The sequence below is a fragment of the Adiantum capillus-veneris genome, chromosome 15 (genome assembly GCF_014529385.1).
Source record: "Adiantum capillus-veneris isolate H3 chromosome 15, ASM1452938v2, whole genome shotgun sequence".
NCBI lineage: Eukaryota > Viridiplantae > Streptophyta > Polypodiopsida > Polypodiales > Pteridaceae > Adiantum > Adiantum capillus-veneris.
Genome location: NC_140945.1, coordinates 151,348,579 through 151,366,444, shown reverse-complemented (window position 1 = coordinate 151,366,444; position 17,866 = coordinate 151,348,579). Strand labels below are relative to the sequence as shown.

The 17,866-nt window shown below is 45.2% G+C and overlaps 1 protein-coding gene and 1 pseudogene across 3 annotated transcripts in view; both read left to right on the top strand.

Moving 5' to 3' along the window:
• Positions 1-17,866, top strand: part of HEME1 (Uroporphyrinogen decarboxylase) — a 53,283-nt gene that overhangs the window by 9,994 nt on the left and 25,423 nt on the right. The gene's annotated exons all lie outside the window — the stretch shown is intronic.
• On the top strand, positions 1,956-4,153 carry LOC147441682 (uncharacterized; annotated as a pseudogene).

Here is a 17,866-nt window from a genome sequence, read left to right as displayed (position 1 = left end):
CTGACTATGATGATAAAGAGGACAAAAAAGGAAAGAAGCCCAAACCCACTGTAGGTTTAGTGTCAGACATGGTGGGTGACAAGCCAAGCACGGATGCCAGTGAGTTATGCAGAGCATGGGGTAAAGTCAGAGATCAGATGACACTTATTTTCTTTGATCTAGGTGCCAAAGCGAACTTTATCTCACTAGAGTTAGCTATGAAGCTGGGCATCAGAGCTGAAGAGATGGGTACACGGCAGAGGCAAGGTTGGCATGTCCTGGCCACTCAGAGTGTGTTACTCCCATCATTGGAAAGCTACGTCTGCATATTTCAGTCGTATGTGGACTCAAAAGAGTTCTATATCATGCCATTGGAAGGGTGTAATGCGCTACTAGGAATCCCGTGGATGTTCAGGATACATGGCGTGCTGGATGTCTTCGGCAAAACGATCATTCTTCAGCATAGGGGCAAAACTCATGTTTTGGATGTAAAGCTCAAAGGGGAGTCTGTCCCTATTGTATTTGCTTCGGCTATCATTTCTATAATTAAGAATCATCTTTCTGTGTACTTGATTTTTGCACGTGATGTTTCTGATAATTGTCAGTCAAATTTATCTATGTTAGATGAAGAAAGGTCAGCATTTTTGCGAGAGTTCAATGACTGTTTTTCTGATTCGTTACCGCCACAATTGCTGCCGGAGAGGCCTGAGGACCATGCGATAGATTTGGTGCCAGGATGTAGCCTGTGTTGCAGGAAACGTGATTTCTCTTCCCAGAAACGGCGTTTCAGCGTTTCTCAGCCCAGCGAACATTTCCCACCTTTGGAAACGCCTTTGAAACGGATTCAAATTTAGGCGACCTTTTTTAAATGCCATGTGGCTTAATTTTGGGGAAAATTGACTTGCATGGCTTATATTTAACTGAAATGACGCCATGGCCTGAAATTGACTTGTGTGGCCTGGGCCGTACCACAAACGGGCTGAAATTGCGCTTGGCTTGGGTGATTCCACGCAAGGCAGAGCGTTTCCAGAATTGGGAAAGAGAGAGAGAGAGAGAGAGAGAGAGAGAGAGAGAGAGAGAGAGAGAGAGAAAGAAAGAAAGAAAGAAAGATTTTTAACGTCTATGTCAGGCCGAAATCGGCCTATGAGACAAATCAAATGTACATGGTGTGTATGTCATCCGTCTATCGGAAAGACAAATGAAACAAAACTGATACAAAACTGAACTGAATGTAGGTAAGAGAGAGAGAGAGAGAGAGAGAGAGAGAGAGAGAGAGAGAGAGATGTAGATGTATAAATCACCTGCCCAGAGAGAAAGAGGTATGTGCCTCTTCTCATGCCCACAGAGGAGGACACATCATGCCCTTGCTCCAATTTTGCACCCCAACCTGTTTGCTTCTGTTTGAATTGTGTGCCTAGAAGTGTTATTTTTTAGCCCTGCAAGTGCCCTCTAAAACCCAAATATTTGCTCTCCCTTGAAGATGCCATACGTCATAGAGTTGCACACTGTCGATGTGTTAAGCTGACTCCTACCCCCCCTTGGCTTTGCACCAAGCAACTCGCATTGGAGAAATCCTACAAACGAGCTATTCGTAGATATCCTCTCCCTTCTTGATTGCACAAGTGCAGCCATGTTTTCCTCACCTTCTTCATCAGCAGTCCCCCTCTTCACGCCATTCAAGCCTAAATCATCTCAACCTCCTGAACCGTTGTGGAAGTATCTGGCTGCGAATGCATCATTTGCGAAGGGAGGCGGCAAGAAATGGTTGTGCTCCTTTTGCAAGCTACATTTTGCTGGCTCTTATCCACGTGTACGGGCTCATCTTCTTGGCATCAGAAACCAGGGGATCCAACTGTGTTGCAAGATCTCAGCCGAAGAGCGAGCAAGCTTGACTAAAGAAGACCATGATAGCGCCGCCAAGAAGCAAAAGACAACCAACGACTCGTTCAACAAGAACGGGCTACACAACCTTCTGTGGAAGGTATGTTCAAGAATGCATCTCAAGAGGAAGTAGATGAGGCAATTGGTCGATGCTTTTATGCATGTGGTTTGCCATTTGTTCTTGCAAGATCTCCTTACTTTCAAGACATGGTGAGTGCAATTGCTTCATTTGGTAAGGGATACAAGGCTCCTAACTATGAAAAGATTCGCACAACGCTCCTAGACAAGGAAAAGGCGAGAATTTGTCATCAACTGTCAGGTATAGAGTCCAGCTGGGAACATTTTGGATGCTCCATAGTCTCAGATGGGTGGACAGACGCAGCAAAGAGGCCCTTGATAAACTTTATGGTCTCGAGTGCAGGAGGTGTGGTCTTCAAGAGGTCTATTGATACTTCAGGCAGCTCGAAGATAGGAGACTTTATAGCTGCTGCACTTCTGGCCATAATTAGAGAGGTGGGTGAGCAAAATGTTGTGCAGGTAATTACCGACAATGCTGCCAATTGCAAGCTTGCTGGACACCTAGTGGAGGAAGTATTTCCACACATATTTTGGACGCCATGTGCCACTCACTGCTTGAATCTTTTGCTGAAGGACTTGGCTCTTATAGGGTGGATGGACAAAGCTATCAATGAAGGGAAGGAGGTCCAGCAATTCATCTCCAACCACGATGCAACCAGGGCTATGTTTAGTAAGTTTTCTAAGTTGAAGCTTGTTAGGCCTGCTGACACTCGATTCGCTTCAAACTTCATGATGTTGCATCAGTTGGTGAGGGTAAAGAGCCCCTTGAAGCAGCTAGTCACTAGTGAGGAGTGGGATCAGTGGAAGAAACAAAATGAGCAAGCTGATATCATTGAGAAACGGGTGCTATCAGGTGACTTTTGGGTTAATGTAGAGAAATATGTCAAGGCTTTGTGGCTGGTCATGGGAATGCTTCGTGTGGTTGACAGGGATGAACCCATCATGGGTGTGGTGTATGAGGCCATTGATCAGATGCTAGAGCAAATCAAGGAGATTTTGAAAGAAGACACAAATGGGGCCACCATGTATGAGGAGATTCGTGAGCTTGCACAAGAGCGCTGGGACATGCTTCATTCTCCTCTTCATGCCATAGCCTTTCTTCTAAACCCATTATTATTTTCAAAGAAGCCATACAAAAATAAGGAGGTCATGAAAGGGTGGAGAAAGACATTGGATAGGGTGGGCAGGGATGAGGCAGAGAAGACAACATTAAAGGCACAATTGTCAGACTACATCGGGCTTCAAGGATAATTTGAAGACACCTCAGCTTTTGGTGGCATGCAAAAGCTTTCTCCTATTGCATGGTGGGAGAACTATGGCACAGGAGCTCTAAATTTGCAAAGGCTTGCAATTCGTGTCTTGTCTCAAGTTTCAAGCGCTTCAGCATGCGTAAGGAATTGGTCCACTTATGGCTTCGTACATTCTTTGAAGCGTAACCGCCGAGGGCACAGCAAGGCAGATGATTTGGTCTATGTACACAGCAATCTAAGGCTCATTTCACGCAAACAACCTTCTTATTCTTCAGGTCCAAGCAAGGCATGGGATGTATTGGATGGGGATTCATTGGATGGTTCTTTTGAGGATGATGATATGTTCCCATTGTAATTGTTGTGTCATCAATTAAATTGATTAATCACTAGTGTCCTCTTTGTCCTACTAGCCTCTAAAGTTTGGGTGTTGTAAGTTGTTGCTTTCTATTTGTTCAAAGACTCAGCCATGCTGGTCTTCAAAGTGTAAAATTTGTCATATTCAGTAAGTCTCAATAATTTACATTTCATCGAGAAATTTTCATTTTAGATAGTAGAGACTCATTCTACCCCCGACGTTTCCAAGTAGGAAACGTTTCCTGCAACAGAGGATGTAGCCCACCAAACAGACCTCCCTTCAGGGTTAGTGCGGCTCAACAGACAGAGATTATGGGCCAAGTTGAGGAGCTTTTAGAGAAGAGGCTGATCCAGCCTAGTTCTTCACTTTTGCTCCCAAGTGCTCCCAATGCAGAAGAAGGATGGCTCTTGGCGCATGTGTATTGACTACCGTGCGTTGAATAAGAATACCATCAAGAACAGGTATCCTATCCCAAGGATTGATGATATTCTTGAGCGTTTAGAAGGTGCTGCAATTTTCAGCAGGATAGACCTCAAGAGTGGTCACCATCAGATTCGTACAAGGCCAAAGGATGTGCACAAGACTGCGTTTAGAACGACATTTGGTCTCTATGAGTTTTTAGTGATGCCATTTGGTCTTACAAATGCTCCTGCTACGTTCAATAGGATGATGGACCGGATTTCCCGCGCGCATCAAAAGTTTGTTGGCACATTCTTTGATGACATGATAGTCTATTCGAAGAATGAAGAGGAGCATAGGCGTCACTTGACCATTGTGTTCAAAGAGCTGCGCAGTCAAAACAGGTTACTTGTCAATCCTAAGAAAAGTGAATTCTTCTTGGAAGAGATCCACTTTCTTGGCCACATAGTGTCGAAGGATAGTGTCCGAATGGATCCCGCAAAGGTTGAAGCTATTAAGACATGGCCAGACTTAAAGATTGTGCACGATGTCCGAAGCTTCTTGGGATTGTGCTCAGACTATAGAAGGTTTATCAGGAATTTTACAGAGATAGCTTCACCTCTTCACACTTTGCAAAAGAAAGAGGTCACTTTCAGATGGACCCAAAGAGATATTTCAGCTTTCACTCTCTTAAAGGAAAAGTTGACTTCAGATCCCTTGATTGTTTTACCAGATCTCATGAAGTCATTTGTGGTCCACTGTGACGCGTGTGGCAATAGCCTCGGAGCAATGCTAATGCAAGATGGTCGGTAGTAGCTTACGAGAGAAGAATCTTGCAAGGGCCAGAAAAGACTATGCAAGTCTCCGAGAAAGAGCTATTCGCCGTCATTCATGCGCTCTCTAGTTGGAAGCAGTACTTGTTAGGTGCTGATTTTGTTGTCCAGATAGACCATCAGACCTTGCGATACTTCTTGACACTGTCAAAGCTATGCGAAAAGCATATGCGATGGGCAAACATTCTTTCTATGTTCCACTTCCATATTATGCATGTGGAAGGCAAGAAGAATGTTGTGGCCAATCATTATCAAGAAAGCCACAAATTTCAGCTGTGTCAAGTCCTTATCATCATGAGCTTGATGACATGATGGATCAATATACTACTGATGAAGATTTTGCAAGGATCTTTGAACAATTGCAAGATGGGCAACGCCATGAGCACTACCTCCTCAGAGACGGTTTTATGATGATGCATGGCAGACTTTGTGTCGCTAGGCCATTGCGACATAAGGTCATGGTAGAAAGTCATGTCCCACCGTATGCAGGGCATCGTGGAATTGATGCGACAGTTAAAGCGGTAGAGACATTCTTTTATTGGCCTACTTTGAGGAGAGATGTGGATGCCTTTGTGCGAGCATGCATGATTTGCCAAAAGGTCAAGTTTGACAGGCAAAAGGCACCAAGATTATTACAGCCACTGCCGATTCCGGATAAGGCATGGGAAAGCATTGCTATGGATTTTATCTTTGATCTTCCAAAAACGCCGACAGGGAATGATGGTATATGGACCATTATTTGCAGGTTCAGCAAGCAGGCCCATTTTATTCCTGATAAAATCTGACCAGATGGGACGGTTGTTCATGTATAATGTGTTTAAGTACCATGGTATGCCACAATCGATTGTCAGTGACCGTGACCCTCGCATGACGAGTTTGTTTTAGAGAGGATTATTTGAGAACATGGGCACTACGCTCAAGTTCTGGTCTTCGACTCTTCGTTTCATCCACAAACTGATGGACAATCAGAAGAGGCTAATTCTACTGTTTTGTGAAACCAACCCGTGGGGCGGTCGACGTTAGCTTTCACCCGATTCTTAACACTTGACTTTATGACACAAAGCAATGACTTAAAAGGAGCTTGTAACTGAGACTGGAATTACACTTCAAGACAAAAGCACGGCCAAGAAGCTAGAATGCTCCCAAGCAGACAGTGACACCTGTAGGCCCCAAAAGTTGGCACCCCTTTCGGTATTTCTTTATTATCTTTCAGGAATGAGGAATAGACTACAAAAACCAGAGTCCTTGAGACCTTTACGTGTATCCAGCAAGATGGCACGTGTGCAGGCAAAATTTTGGCAGCATAACGGCCCCAAAGCTTGCCCTGGATAGTTTTCCAAGCTCTGACTCGTTTCCAATAGCATAGACCCCCTGTTTCCTGCGCAAAAACAATAATTACAGCACGCTGTAATTGCTGGTTTTCTCTCTGTTTTCAGCCCTAAACAGCCCCCAAATTGTTGTCTAACAGTGGGGCACTGTTCCCAATGCTCCCGGCATCAAGACGGCTGCAAAACAGTTCAAATTCAGCTAGTACGCAGTGTCGAAACGCACCTGTGTGATGAGGTTATCACCCTCACCGATGCTTGCTTTGGTGTAGCAGTTAGCTACACCCATTCCTATTCAGAGAGGCTCTTGCCTCGGCACAGAAGCATAAATCCACACAGCTATACATTGGTCAAATGAGAAGCCCACTTGAGGGGCATAACATAACTGCTCGTAGGGGAGAGAGAGAGCAGTGCGTAGCGTGCATGGCATCACTCTTGGCACCGCACTGTACATAAGAGGGTAAGCAAGCATTCCATAGCTCTTGTACCTGTTGCAATCCACCTCCCTGCTGAAATGTGCGCCCCCTTTCACTTGTAGCCTCACCCCATCTCTCCCAGTGTTGCAGAAATGCTCAGAGAGTGATACCTCACCCAGTTTTCGACTTTGGTCAACTTGGCAGCAGAGCAATAAAATGTTCCCCTTGTCATTCTAGAGCTAATGACACGAACGCTATTTGTGGTCCAAAATAGCAGTTTCCTAAATTTTAGGAGATGCTTCCATGGCACTCACACGGGTCGTCTGACCATCAATTACCACTGGAACCACATCTAAAAATGCAATGTCGGCTAGCTATCAGGTGATTTACACTCGTAGCTCCACAGTGGCTAACCTTAATCCATTTGTCCAACTTTAGTGCTCACTGGCCGTCCGGCCTAGACTCTCATTGTCCGCCTCACACCATGCAACTCGGGCATTGGCATTTCCAGAGGGGTGCCTTAAAACAAGTCAAATAAAATTCCCCCAAAAGGAAATAATCAACAAGTAAAGTTAGTTGCCACAGACTCGTGACATTTGGATCTGCTGAAATGTTATGTGTCAGATAATAAGGGCAAGTGGGAACAGTATTTGCCTATGCTTGAGTATGCGTACAACAATACAATACATTTGTCTATAGGCAAGGCACCTTTGAGATTGTTGAAGGTGGCAAAAAGGTTCCTCCCATTTTGCATTCAAAGGACAAGATCTTTGAGGCAGATCGATATGTTGAGAACATGGATGAAATGTATAAGAAAATCAAAGTTGCCTTGGAGAAGAATCGAGCAAAGCAGAAAAGGGCTACTGATCGTCACCGTCGTGAATTACTGTTATCACTTGGTGATTAGATATTTTTACAGTTTGAAAAGGCAAGGTTAAAGAAGATGAAGGGCAAGGAAAGGTTGTTTCCGAAGCTCAACATGCATTACTATGGGCCTTTTCAAGTGCTTGATAAGATCAGCGATGTTGCTTATAGACTAAAATTGCCTGATACTTGGAAGATTCTTAATGCGTCTCACGTGAGTCTTCTAAGACCCTTTGTGGGTGATGTGCCAGAAGATATGCCACAGGAAGATCAGCCAGAAGTTGATGAACTTGATGAGATCTTGGTACCCGAGTAGATTTTGGCACATAAAGAAAGAAAAGTTAAGGGACAGGCTGCAAAACATTATTTGGTGAAGTTCAAAAACTATCCACCTATGGATGCAAAGTGGATGGAAGTGCATGAACTGTTAGAGTCAGTCTACGTATGCTCCAACCCAACGTGTTCAAAGGAGGGGTAATGATGGAGCTAGCACATCAAATGTACATATGGAATCAGTGCAATAGAAGTGTGCATCTTTCTTCAAGTGTTAAAGGTATTATGCTCACTTCTATCATAGATGGAAATGACAAAAGTATGAAGGTCTCATTAAGTCATTTGTATCTATGTATTATGACCTTTCTTGCGGGTACATGCGATGATAAAAGCGTGCTAACAACACAAGATCATCAATGGCATTTATATATGGACGTGGCAACTGCTAACCTTAGTTGTTGGTTTCTTTCCAATGATTTTTATTTAATTTTTGGGACCCTCTTTTTGAAGTTGCAAATGGTTGGACATTGTATGGCCAGTATGAAACGGCCGACGGTCGAGAGTTTCACCCGCAGATGGGAAGGTCTTGTCGCCACGAGTTGGTCGGGCTGACCAACATTGGAATCCGAACAATAAAAGGGTGTCTAGGCTCAGTTCAAAGTCATTTAGGCCCCCTACTACACTTATAAGTCGGTGGGTACTAGGAAATAAACTCATTAGGGGCAAAGTGGACACATGGCGGCTCCAGGTGGAATTTCCCAGCCCAGCATGAAGAGGGGGCGCCCAAAAAGAGAGAGGAGGCTGATTTTACACATTGTGAGCTCTACAGTGTGTGTGTGAGTAGTTGATGCAGGTGATGAAGCTTTAATGCAAAGCTTGCCTTCTCCCTTGCACTATGTAGCGCGATGATTCTGCTCTCCACACCTTTATCCCCTTTTGCATACAGAAACGTGATGCCCCATTCGAGGGCTATTCATCTGTATGTTCAGTTGTGTGGGTTCGTGCGCGATTGCCAAGGCAAGAGCCTCTTGCACAGGTATTGGATTAGCTAGTTGCTAATCCCCCGCAGGTATAGGGTGAATTCGGAGAGATTTCACGCGAGAAATCTCGTCCGATTCAAAGGGCAAGTAGCCCTATAGGTGCAGGAGCTCAAGGACTTACTACAGATGCGACCGGCTCGCGAAACGGAGCCCAAGACAGGAAAATACAGCCTGCTGTGTATTTTTGCAGGTTTAGGGTTACGGCCCTAAACGGTCCCTAATACCCCTAGGAGGTGTGGGGACGCGAGGGGACCGTTGTGCAAGTGATCTGGCGTATTTTCAGGACAGAAAACAGAGAATTCAGCGTGCTGCAGATTCTCACCAGGTTTTGCAAAGTGTCCGTTTGCGTCGGTAAAGTTACTTTTTGCGTGGGGATACTGTTTGTGAAGCGTCCTACTATTGTTATGCTACCGAAATCGGGCCAGATTAGGTCATTTTCAGCCCGGATTATGCGAGGCAGCTTGTAGGAAATCACAGGTTTTATTCCCTCTTTGAATACAATAAAGAAATACCGAGAGGGGCGCCAGTCTTTGTGGGTCGGCGTGTGCTTGGTAGTGCTCTAGCTTCCAAGCCGTGTGCGTTTGAGGTATCAATTCCCATTATAGGTTTTTATTTGCAAAGTTTCTGTGTCTAAAGTACAGTTTCGGGTGAAAACCTACGCCTACCGCCCTACAGGCCGGTTTCAGCCTCTCCATAATAATCACTCTTCCATCTCTATAGAAGGCCAATTTTCCTTTTTCTCGAGTTGTCCTTATCTCAAGCATAACTTTGTTCATATGGACAAGTTGTGAGAGTGTGAGGTCATCCTCAAGAAATATCCCCGTTTTCTTTAGTGTACGACTCTTCTTCAAGAAGTCCTCCGCTTCCATGGAGGGGAAATGAATGATCAATGCTCTCTCCTTTGAGGTCTCCCCGTTTCCTTCGCTCTTCTTCCCCACCCTCCATGCCTTTGTGTGAGTAGCCTCACTACCCATCATGCAAAGAAGTTCCTAGACTCCCCCCTCCACATCGTTACGATCTTTTAGACCGGTTACTCGTACATGTAAAGCTCTAGTCTTCCTTTGCTACTCTTCTTCTAAGGTCATGTTGATGATTGTGGGAGTGGGGATGTAAGGTGCATCGAAGTGAATTGCTGATAGTGCTCTTGATGAGTGCTCCGATTGTGCTCAAGGGTTCCTTTTATTTATGGAAGGGAGAGCCTTCCGTTCTTCTTAGAGAGAGTGTGCAAGTGCAATGATTACAAACAAAGTGAATGCTACTGTGAATGAGAATGGTGAGAATGAGAGAGAGAGAGAGAGAAAGATACGACACCAAACGGTTTTCAAACCCTACTCCAAGGCCCCCCCTCTCTATGGCGAGAGAGGTCTATGCTATAGATTGCACAAATTTGGTATAGTGGTCTAGATGTTGTAATACTTGATGATGACTATGTCGACGACGATGTTGACGACGACAATGGAGACTATGACAATGACGACGATGGTGTAGTCGTCAAGTTTGGGATCTGCGATGATGGCGACGAAGGTGTCGTCGTCAAGATAGGGATCTGCGATGACGATGACGAAGGTGTCGTCGTCAAGATAGGGACTGCAATGACGATGACGACGTCAAGGCTGAAAACTGAAAACGCTAGATGCTCTGCTGGGGATCTGCTACTGTGGCGGCGCCGCGGCTTGGATCTGCAACCGCCGCGTCGCTTTTGGGCTGAAATGCAAAAACGCTAGGCTGATCTGGCTGGAACTAAAAACGCTAGGCTGATTTGGGTTCTGCTTGGCCAATGCGGCGAGGATCTGCAATGGAATGGGGAGGATCCGCAAAGCAAGGGCTGAACTGAAAACTCTGATTTGCTGATGCTGAAAACGTTGGGCTGAACTGTTGAGAAAATGCTAGGGAGCCTAAGGGTGCCTGCCGGTCTGCTACAGTGCTTGCCCTTTCTCTCTCTCCCTGCGTCTTCTGCCTCTACTGAGTGCCCGATGGGTTTCTTTTATAGATCTTTAGCAAATTGTCCTACTTACTTTTCAACAAAAGTCACTTATTGATAAATAAGTGAAAAATGTGTACATTGGGAAAAAAGGTTCTATGCTTTGAAAAATGCTCATGATGGGTATTGAATGTGGTGCTAATGATCATGCTGTGCAATCAGAGGGTATGCAACTATTCTAAGTGCTTGGACATGCACGGCTTGCGCACAGGCTCACACGGGTACCAGAACACTTCGTAGGCTAACCTGAACCCTAGACTTGAGATAGCTTGTCCACATGCACATAGGGTTAAATGTGCACGTGACATACTCTTCTTTTTAAAGTGAGGTACTGGTACCGAGCTATATGCCGTCGCGAGAGTGTGCCAACAACTCCTGGAAACCTGCGAAGAACTCTTTGTCGGTCCACTCTGATGCGTGGGTTGTCCGCGCCGAAAGCGACACAAAATGATATGATGCGGGTCCAATAGTGCAACTGCGTCTATGGTCATGGGTCCACCTTCCTTAAGAATCTCCGAGGAGGAAAATTCCTGAAACCATTTTCAACACAAAACCATAAACATACCCACTCCATGTAGAGTAACTAGAAAAATACTATTCTCCCTTAATGACTGTGCATGCAATGCAGATGAACAAAGTGACGGAGTGTCAAACCGTTCACCAAACACACACAAAACGTGGGATCGAAACTTGACTTTTTGACCTAAACCTATCAACTGTGGCAAATCACAACGGAAATGCGGATGCTTGATGGACAATCTTGCTCGTGCTCTTTCTAAGACTTTGTCATGCCAAGGAAGAAACATGTAAAAGTGATTGACAAAACGGACAATCGAGAAACAATGTGAATTCCTTGAGTGCAAACTTTTTTTCTTTTCGAGAGTGATCCGCATGCATCCGTGCTCATCCGTGAGTGAATCATGTGCATCGTACAATACGGCATGCCTGTGAAAAGGGAACACATAGAGACGGTGACGAAAATACAAGAAACCGTCGCGAATGAGAAACTCGAACAATGCGTGCTGATTAATCATGCGAACACACAATACTTCCTGAGTGGGTTCTTTGGACCTCGACTCAAGAGCCAAGATCGGTCCTGCGTGACTGATCGTATCTGCAATGAGGTTAGCTTGACTAGAAACATCATCATTCAAACCATCATCATTGCGAACAATCACATCTCTATCAAGCAAAAAATGTGTGTCGTGCTTTGGAGAAGAAAGGACTGAGAGAGTCTCTTTTTTATGTTTCTTTTCAAGCTTCGTCTGCACATGAGAAATGAGAGGTAAAGAATGAAGACCCTCCTCACCACGAATGATTATGGGAGAGTCAGTTTTGGCATTTAGAGTGAGCATATTGTGTGCCCAATCAATGAGAGGGTTATGTTCACGAAACCATTGAATGTCCAAAATCATATCACATTCTGAGAGAGGAAACACAGCAAATCTTCTATGGAAGGAAGCTTGTTGAACAATGAATAACACATTAGGGCACTCTCGTGTAATGAGAGAGTCCCGTCACGTGCACATCTAACCTTTCTCAACACTCATTCACAGTAGCATTCACTTTGTTTGTGATCATTGCACTTGCACTCTCTCACTAAGAAGAACAGAAGGCTCTCCCTTCCGTAAGTAAAAGGAACCCTTAAGCACAGTTCGGAGCACTCATCCTTAGCACTATCAACACTCACTTCTGCTGCACCTAACAAGTCCATACCGGGAGCGAAGCCCGACACCTCGAGAGGAGTTATTTGGCTAACCTCCAAGCGGGCTCTTTCTACAAGAGAGTCACTAATCACATCATGCATACTGCCTGAATCAAATAATATGACAAAACGCTGACCCTTCACATGACCATAACATTTAAAGAGAGACTCATCAATGTGTGTGTCAGAGACATGTAGGTGGTTTCGTGCATATTCGGCTCGTTCTTCAAGAATTAACCAACCTCCTAAAATTCCTTGACCAGATTTTTCATCAAGCGTCAACTTAGGGTTTTCTTCACTTTTAGCTTTTCCTTTTCCCTTAGGTTCATTGTGAGAATTTTGTGCTTGAGAAATAGAGAAAGATTGATTAGAAGAATTACCGTTGTTCTTACCGTTCTTACCATTCTGCAGGTTCTGAGAATTCTGAGTGGTACTGTGAGAAGACTTATTCTCCTTGGGCTTACCTTTATTGTGCTTCATTTCCTGTGAGAGCAACCGCTACCACCTTGTTGAGATATCTTGGTTCGAGGACTTCGACATCAAACTTGATATACTCGTCCAACCCAAAAAGGAATGCCTCTTTGCGCTCTTCATCCGATTTGCGTAATTGGGTGCCGAGCTGCAAAACACGGTTAGAAAAAAACATAACTGGCATACCATTCTGCTTGAGATTGCGCCAATCTTCTTTCAACCGCGCTAAATACTGAGGTGGCATGAACCTTGCCTTGAGCTTGTCTTGGAAGTTGACCCAACTGAAAGAAACGGGCACGCCTTTCTCAGCTTCCTCTAGGTGCGCGGCCAACTGTGCCTCTTTGTAAGGTGCAGGGGAAGTGAATGTGGAACTTTGCTCAAGATGAGTGCTCCGAACTGTGCTCAAGGTTCCTTTTAGTTACGGAAGGGAGAGCCTTCCGTTCCTTTAATGAGATAGTGTTGCAAGTGATCACAAACAAAGTGGATAAACACTGTGAATGAAGGTACTGAGACTGAGAGATAGAGAGAGAAGAATACGACACCTGAATGTTGTCAAGCCCTCCTCCGGAGGCCCCACTCTCTATTGCGAGACTGGTCTACTATTGATTGCACAAATCTCTACAATGCTTTGGACTTGCCGATGATGTCGACGATGATGAGGATGATGACGAGACGGGCTGAAATCTGCAAATCTTTATCTGCTGAATTCTGACTCTATGTCGATGATGACGACGATGCAACGATGACGCGCTGAAAACGCAGATGCTGAAATCTGCGTTTTCTGGGCTGAATCTGCAAACTTCGGTGGATCTGACCGTGCGGCGAGGATCTGCTGCGGGAAGGTGAGATCTGCGAGGTTTGGGGGTTCTACTGCGGTGTCTATGTGCTGAAAACTGAAAACGCTGAGGCTATGGCTGAATCTGTCACCGGAAATATGCAAAACGCTAGAATGCTCTGCAAATGCAAAAACGCTAGGTGACCTGCTGCAAAAACTCTAGGGCTGATTTCTGTGTCTTGCTGTCGCCAGGGTGTTGCAAATGCAAAATGCTGGGCTGATCTGTAAAGCTGAAAACGTTGGCTTGTTCTCTGACTGAAAACGCTAGGTAATCATGCCGGGGGGGTCTTGCTAAGAAGGTGCTCTGCCAGATGTTTGGTCCCTGCTGCCTCTTCTACCAGAAAGTGCTAGCACTAGTTTTTCTTATATACATGCTTGTCAAAATGGCCCTACCCAGTTTCCCAACAAAGTCACTTATTAATAATAAGTGAAAAATGGCTAAAATAGGGACAATAGGTCTATGCACTGTAAAAATGCTCCTGATGGGTTCTAACTGTAATCTGATGGTCATGCTGTGTGCAACCAGACTCCAGAGGATATGCATCTACTCTAAATGTTGGACATGCACGGACTGCGAACAGACTCACAAAAGTGCCATAACACTTCCTAAACTAAGCTAACTGAACTGAACTGAACCCAACCCATGTCATGAAGTAGCTTGTCCATGTACACATAGGGTTAGATGTGCACGTGACACTCTTGCCACGCTTGATAGCAATTAATGGCATCACCAGCAAGGTATATGGCTGTCCTCAAAACTTTGCCATTGCATGTTTTCTTAGTTGTCGCAAAGTAAGCATTAAATTGATGCAACGAAGAATGAATAACATTAGCAACCATCTTACCGTCATACGTACTGAACGTCAACTTCTCACTGATTGGGTTGTTGGAATCTGCATCTCTACCTGTGTTACCTAATGAATTGCCTACGTCCTTGAGTGGCTCGGATTTCAAGGTAAGTACTTGTAGGACCAACTCTTGTATGCATTGTCTCTCTGCGCCTCATGCTCTAATTCCATAGCCACTCGCTTTTCTTCAGCTGCTATGCGTAGAGCTTCGCGCGCTTGCTCGTGATCAAGCTCTATAGTCGTCTTTCTGTCGTCGGCCGCTATGCGTTGAGCTCTACGTGCTTGCTCGCGCTCAAGTTCCGTAGCTGCCTTTCTTTCTTCGGCCGCCATGCGTTGATCTTTGCTCGCGCTCAAGCTCCATAGCTGCCCTTCTTTCTTCGCGGTTGGATCCATGGTGGCGCGTTGCACCTCTTGTTGTAGCATCATGTCCATCATCCACGTGACCAAAGCCTCCATAGGATTTGGTGCAATCTGTGGCGTAGATAGGTACAGAGGAGGATCGGGGAACAATCCTCCTGGTGTAGAAACTTCTTCTTCTCCAACTCCACTCTCATCACCTTCACGCAAAGTATCCATTCCGCTTCGGGTGATGACCATACACTGAGATCTTGGGTATGTGGGTTCTTGAGGGACTTGGGTTCTTAGCTTGCAATCGGTGTTTGAGAAGGCTTTTCTCTTACCTGAGCTCGACTCTTTCATGTGAGCGTACCCCTTGGCGCCCTTGCACTCACACCAAAGTTGCTTTTTCCCACCTCAGTCACTTGGTTGGCCGCTAAGTGCACGGTCCGCTCTCAATGAGTGAAAAGAGGAACAAGGGGAGGCTGGACAAGCCCTTCTTTCTTGGGTTACCTGCCACTCTTCAAAATCACGATTAGGAATCGACACGCCCAAGTGGACTTGGGTTACGTGCGACCGCAACAAGCAAAAAAATTTATGGGGTTCTTTCCTTGAGTGATACAGAAGACTACCAAAGAGCTCTGATACCAATGTAAGATGCAGCAGAAGTGAATTGTTGATAGTGCTCGGGATGAGTGCTCCGAAATGTACTCAAGGGTTCCTTTTATTTACGAAAGGGAGAGCCTTCCGTTCTTAGAGAGAGAGTGCATGCAATGATAGTAAAAGTGAATGCTACTGTGAATGAGAGAGAGAGAGAAAGATACGACACCAGACGGTTCTCAAACCCTCCTCCAAGGGCCCCCCTCTCTATGGCTAGAGAGGTCTATGCTATAGATTGCACAAATCTGGTACAGTGGTCTAGATGATGTGGTACTTGATGATGACTATGTTGACGACGACGATGGTGTCGTCGTCAAGTTCGGGATCTGCGATGATGGCGACGAAGGTGTCATCGTCAAGATAGGGATTGCAATGATGATGACAATGTCGACGACAATGATGGTATCGATGACGACGACGTCAAGGCTAAAAAACTGAAAACGCTAGATGCTCTGCTGGGGATCTGCTAATGTGGCGGCGCTGCGGCTTGGATCTACAACCGCTGCGTCGCACTTGGGCTAAAATGCAAAAATGCTAGGCTGATCTGGCTGAAAATGCAAAACGCTAGGCTGATATGGGTTCTGCTTGGCCAATGCGGCAAGGATCTGCAACGGAATGGGGAGGATCTGCGAAGCTAAGGGCTAAACTGAAAACCATAGTTACTCGGAACGTGGAACGGGAACGGCTATGGGCCTCCCTACGGAACGGGGGAACGGGAACGGCACGGAACAGGAGGCTTAAAAAACACCCAAATAATGCTATTTTAGCGTTATGTGTTTGAATACAAGTAGTACTAGAGTCCTTTGACTCTAATATCCACAAAAAACATGATTGACAGACCATTCAACCTTATTATGAATTGATTGGGATGTGCGGCGTGTAACAAACTGCTGACATGTCAAAGCCTAAAGAATGGAGCCAACTTACAGATGTGGCCGAGGGTCCTAAACCCTAATTTTTGCCGAAAACCCTAACCCTAAAACTTGCAAACCCTAATTCTAGAAACCCTAAGAAGAACAAGTAACAGAAGAAGAAGTCCTACCAACTTATGGGGACCCCGTCGATGGGGCCCCAAGTGACATAAAGACATTAAAAATAAAGCAGAACACACTCAAAAGACTTTGCACATCAAAATATGATGACGTGACACTTGTACGGACGTTCCGCAATTTGCGGTGGATTTCTAGGGAAATCCCGAAATTTTAGGAAAGTGTTTTTTTGGGGTCAGCTTTTCAGCCTTTAAATATGAGCCTTGGGGGCCCTCTCTGACACTCTTTAGAGCGCAGATTACAGAGCAGGTGCTCCCCGGCTGTTATACTTTGCGGATCAGCAGTAATATAAAGAAATACCGAAAGGGGCACCAATGTTTGGGGCCAATACTCTCTGGGGTGGAATTCCGCCACTGCGTGTCGCGTCGTCTCTCTCTCTCTCTCTCAGTTCAATTGTTATTAAAGTGCTAAAAGTCTGTTAAGTCTGTTCTTTTCTATTGGCAGGTGGTGCCCGTCTTGTGACAGTGGTATCAGAGCGTCAGGCGTGTGCTTTTCTGAAAGCATACCGGTCCCACAAAATAGCAGACAGAGGACAGAATTCGAGGTATCTTTCATTGCGCATCGGGCGCGCTCCCGTCTTTCACCGCTCATGTCTTACAGGGCATAAGTCATTAAGATCACTTACAAAAGAAGGATCCAAGATTTGTTTGGATTCACTGTTTTTCTTAGAGGCAATGCCATGCAGATGTTGATAGCTACCAAGCAGCATACTCCAAGTACTTGGCAAGCTTTCAAGAAAAATTTTACCCGAAGTTATATGGTTTCTGACATCTTCCTGCACAGTGCAACTTCTGGCAGAGTGGGGTATCCTGAAATGCTTGCCATGGAAACCCTAGCAGATTATAACTTGAAATTTCTCAACATTTCTCAGTAGATGTCTCTTCTCGAGTTGATAACCTTGGAGGTACGCTGTGATTGCTATCTCTTGGGACTACCATCGCCGCCAAAGAAACACTGTCCGTCCAAGAGCTGATGGACCATGCTGTGCTCGGCTATGACCTTATGGAATGAACCTAACCCTAATTTTGGTGCAGGTTTAAGGATGGAAAGTCAGTCGACTTTTCGAGCTCGACTGATGTCGAGATTGCTTTTTAAGTTTGAAATCTGTTTGAGAACTTGTTTGGTGGAATCTGTTTGAAATGGATGCTACTTGTTTTGAACCTGTTTTGGTGCCGATTTGAATTGTTTGACTCTGGTTTAATACTGATTTCAATGATTGGTGATTTTACTCCCGGATGGAGAAGTGAGAAATACTGTTTTGGTATTGTTTGAACCTCGGAACGACGCA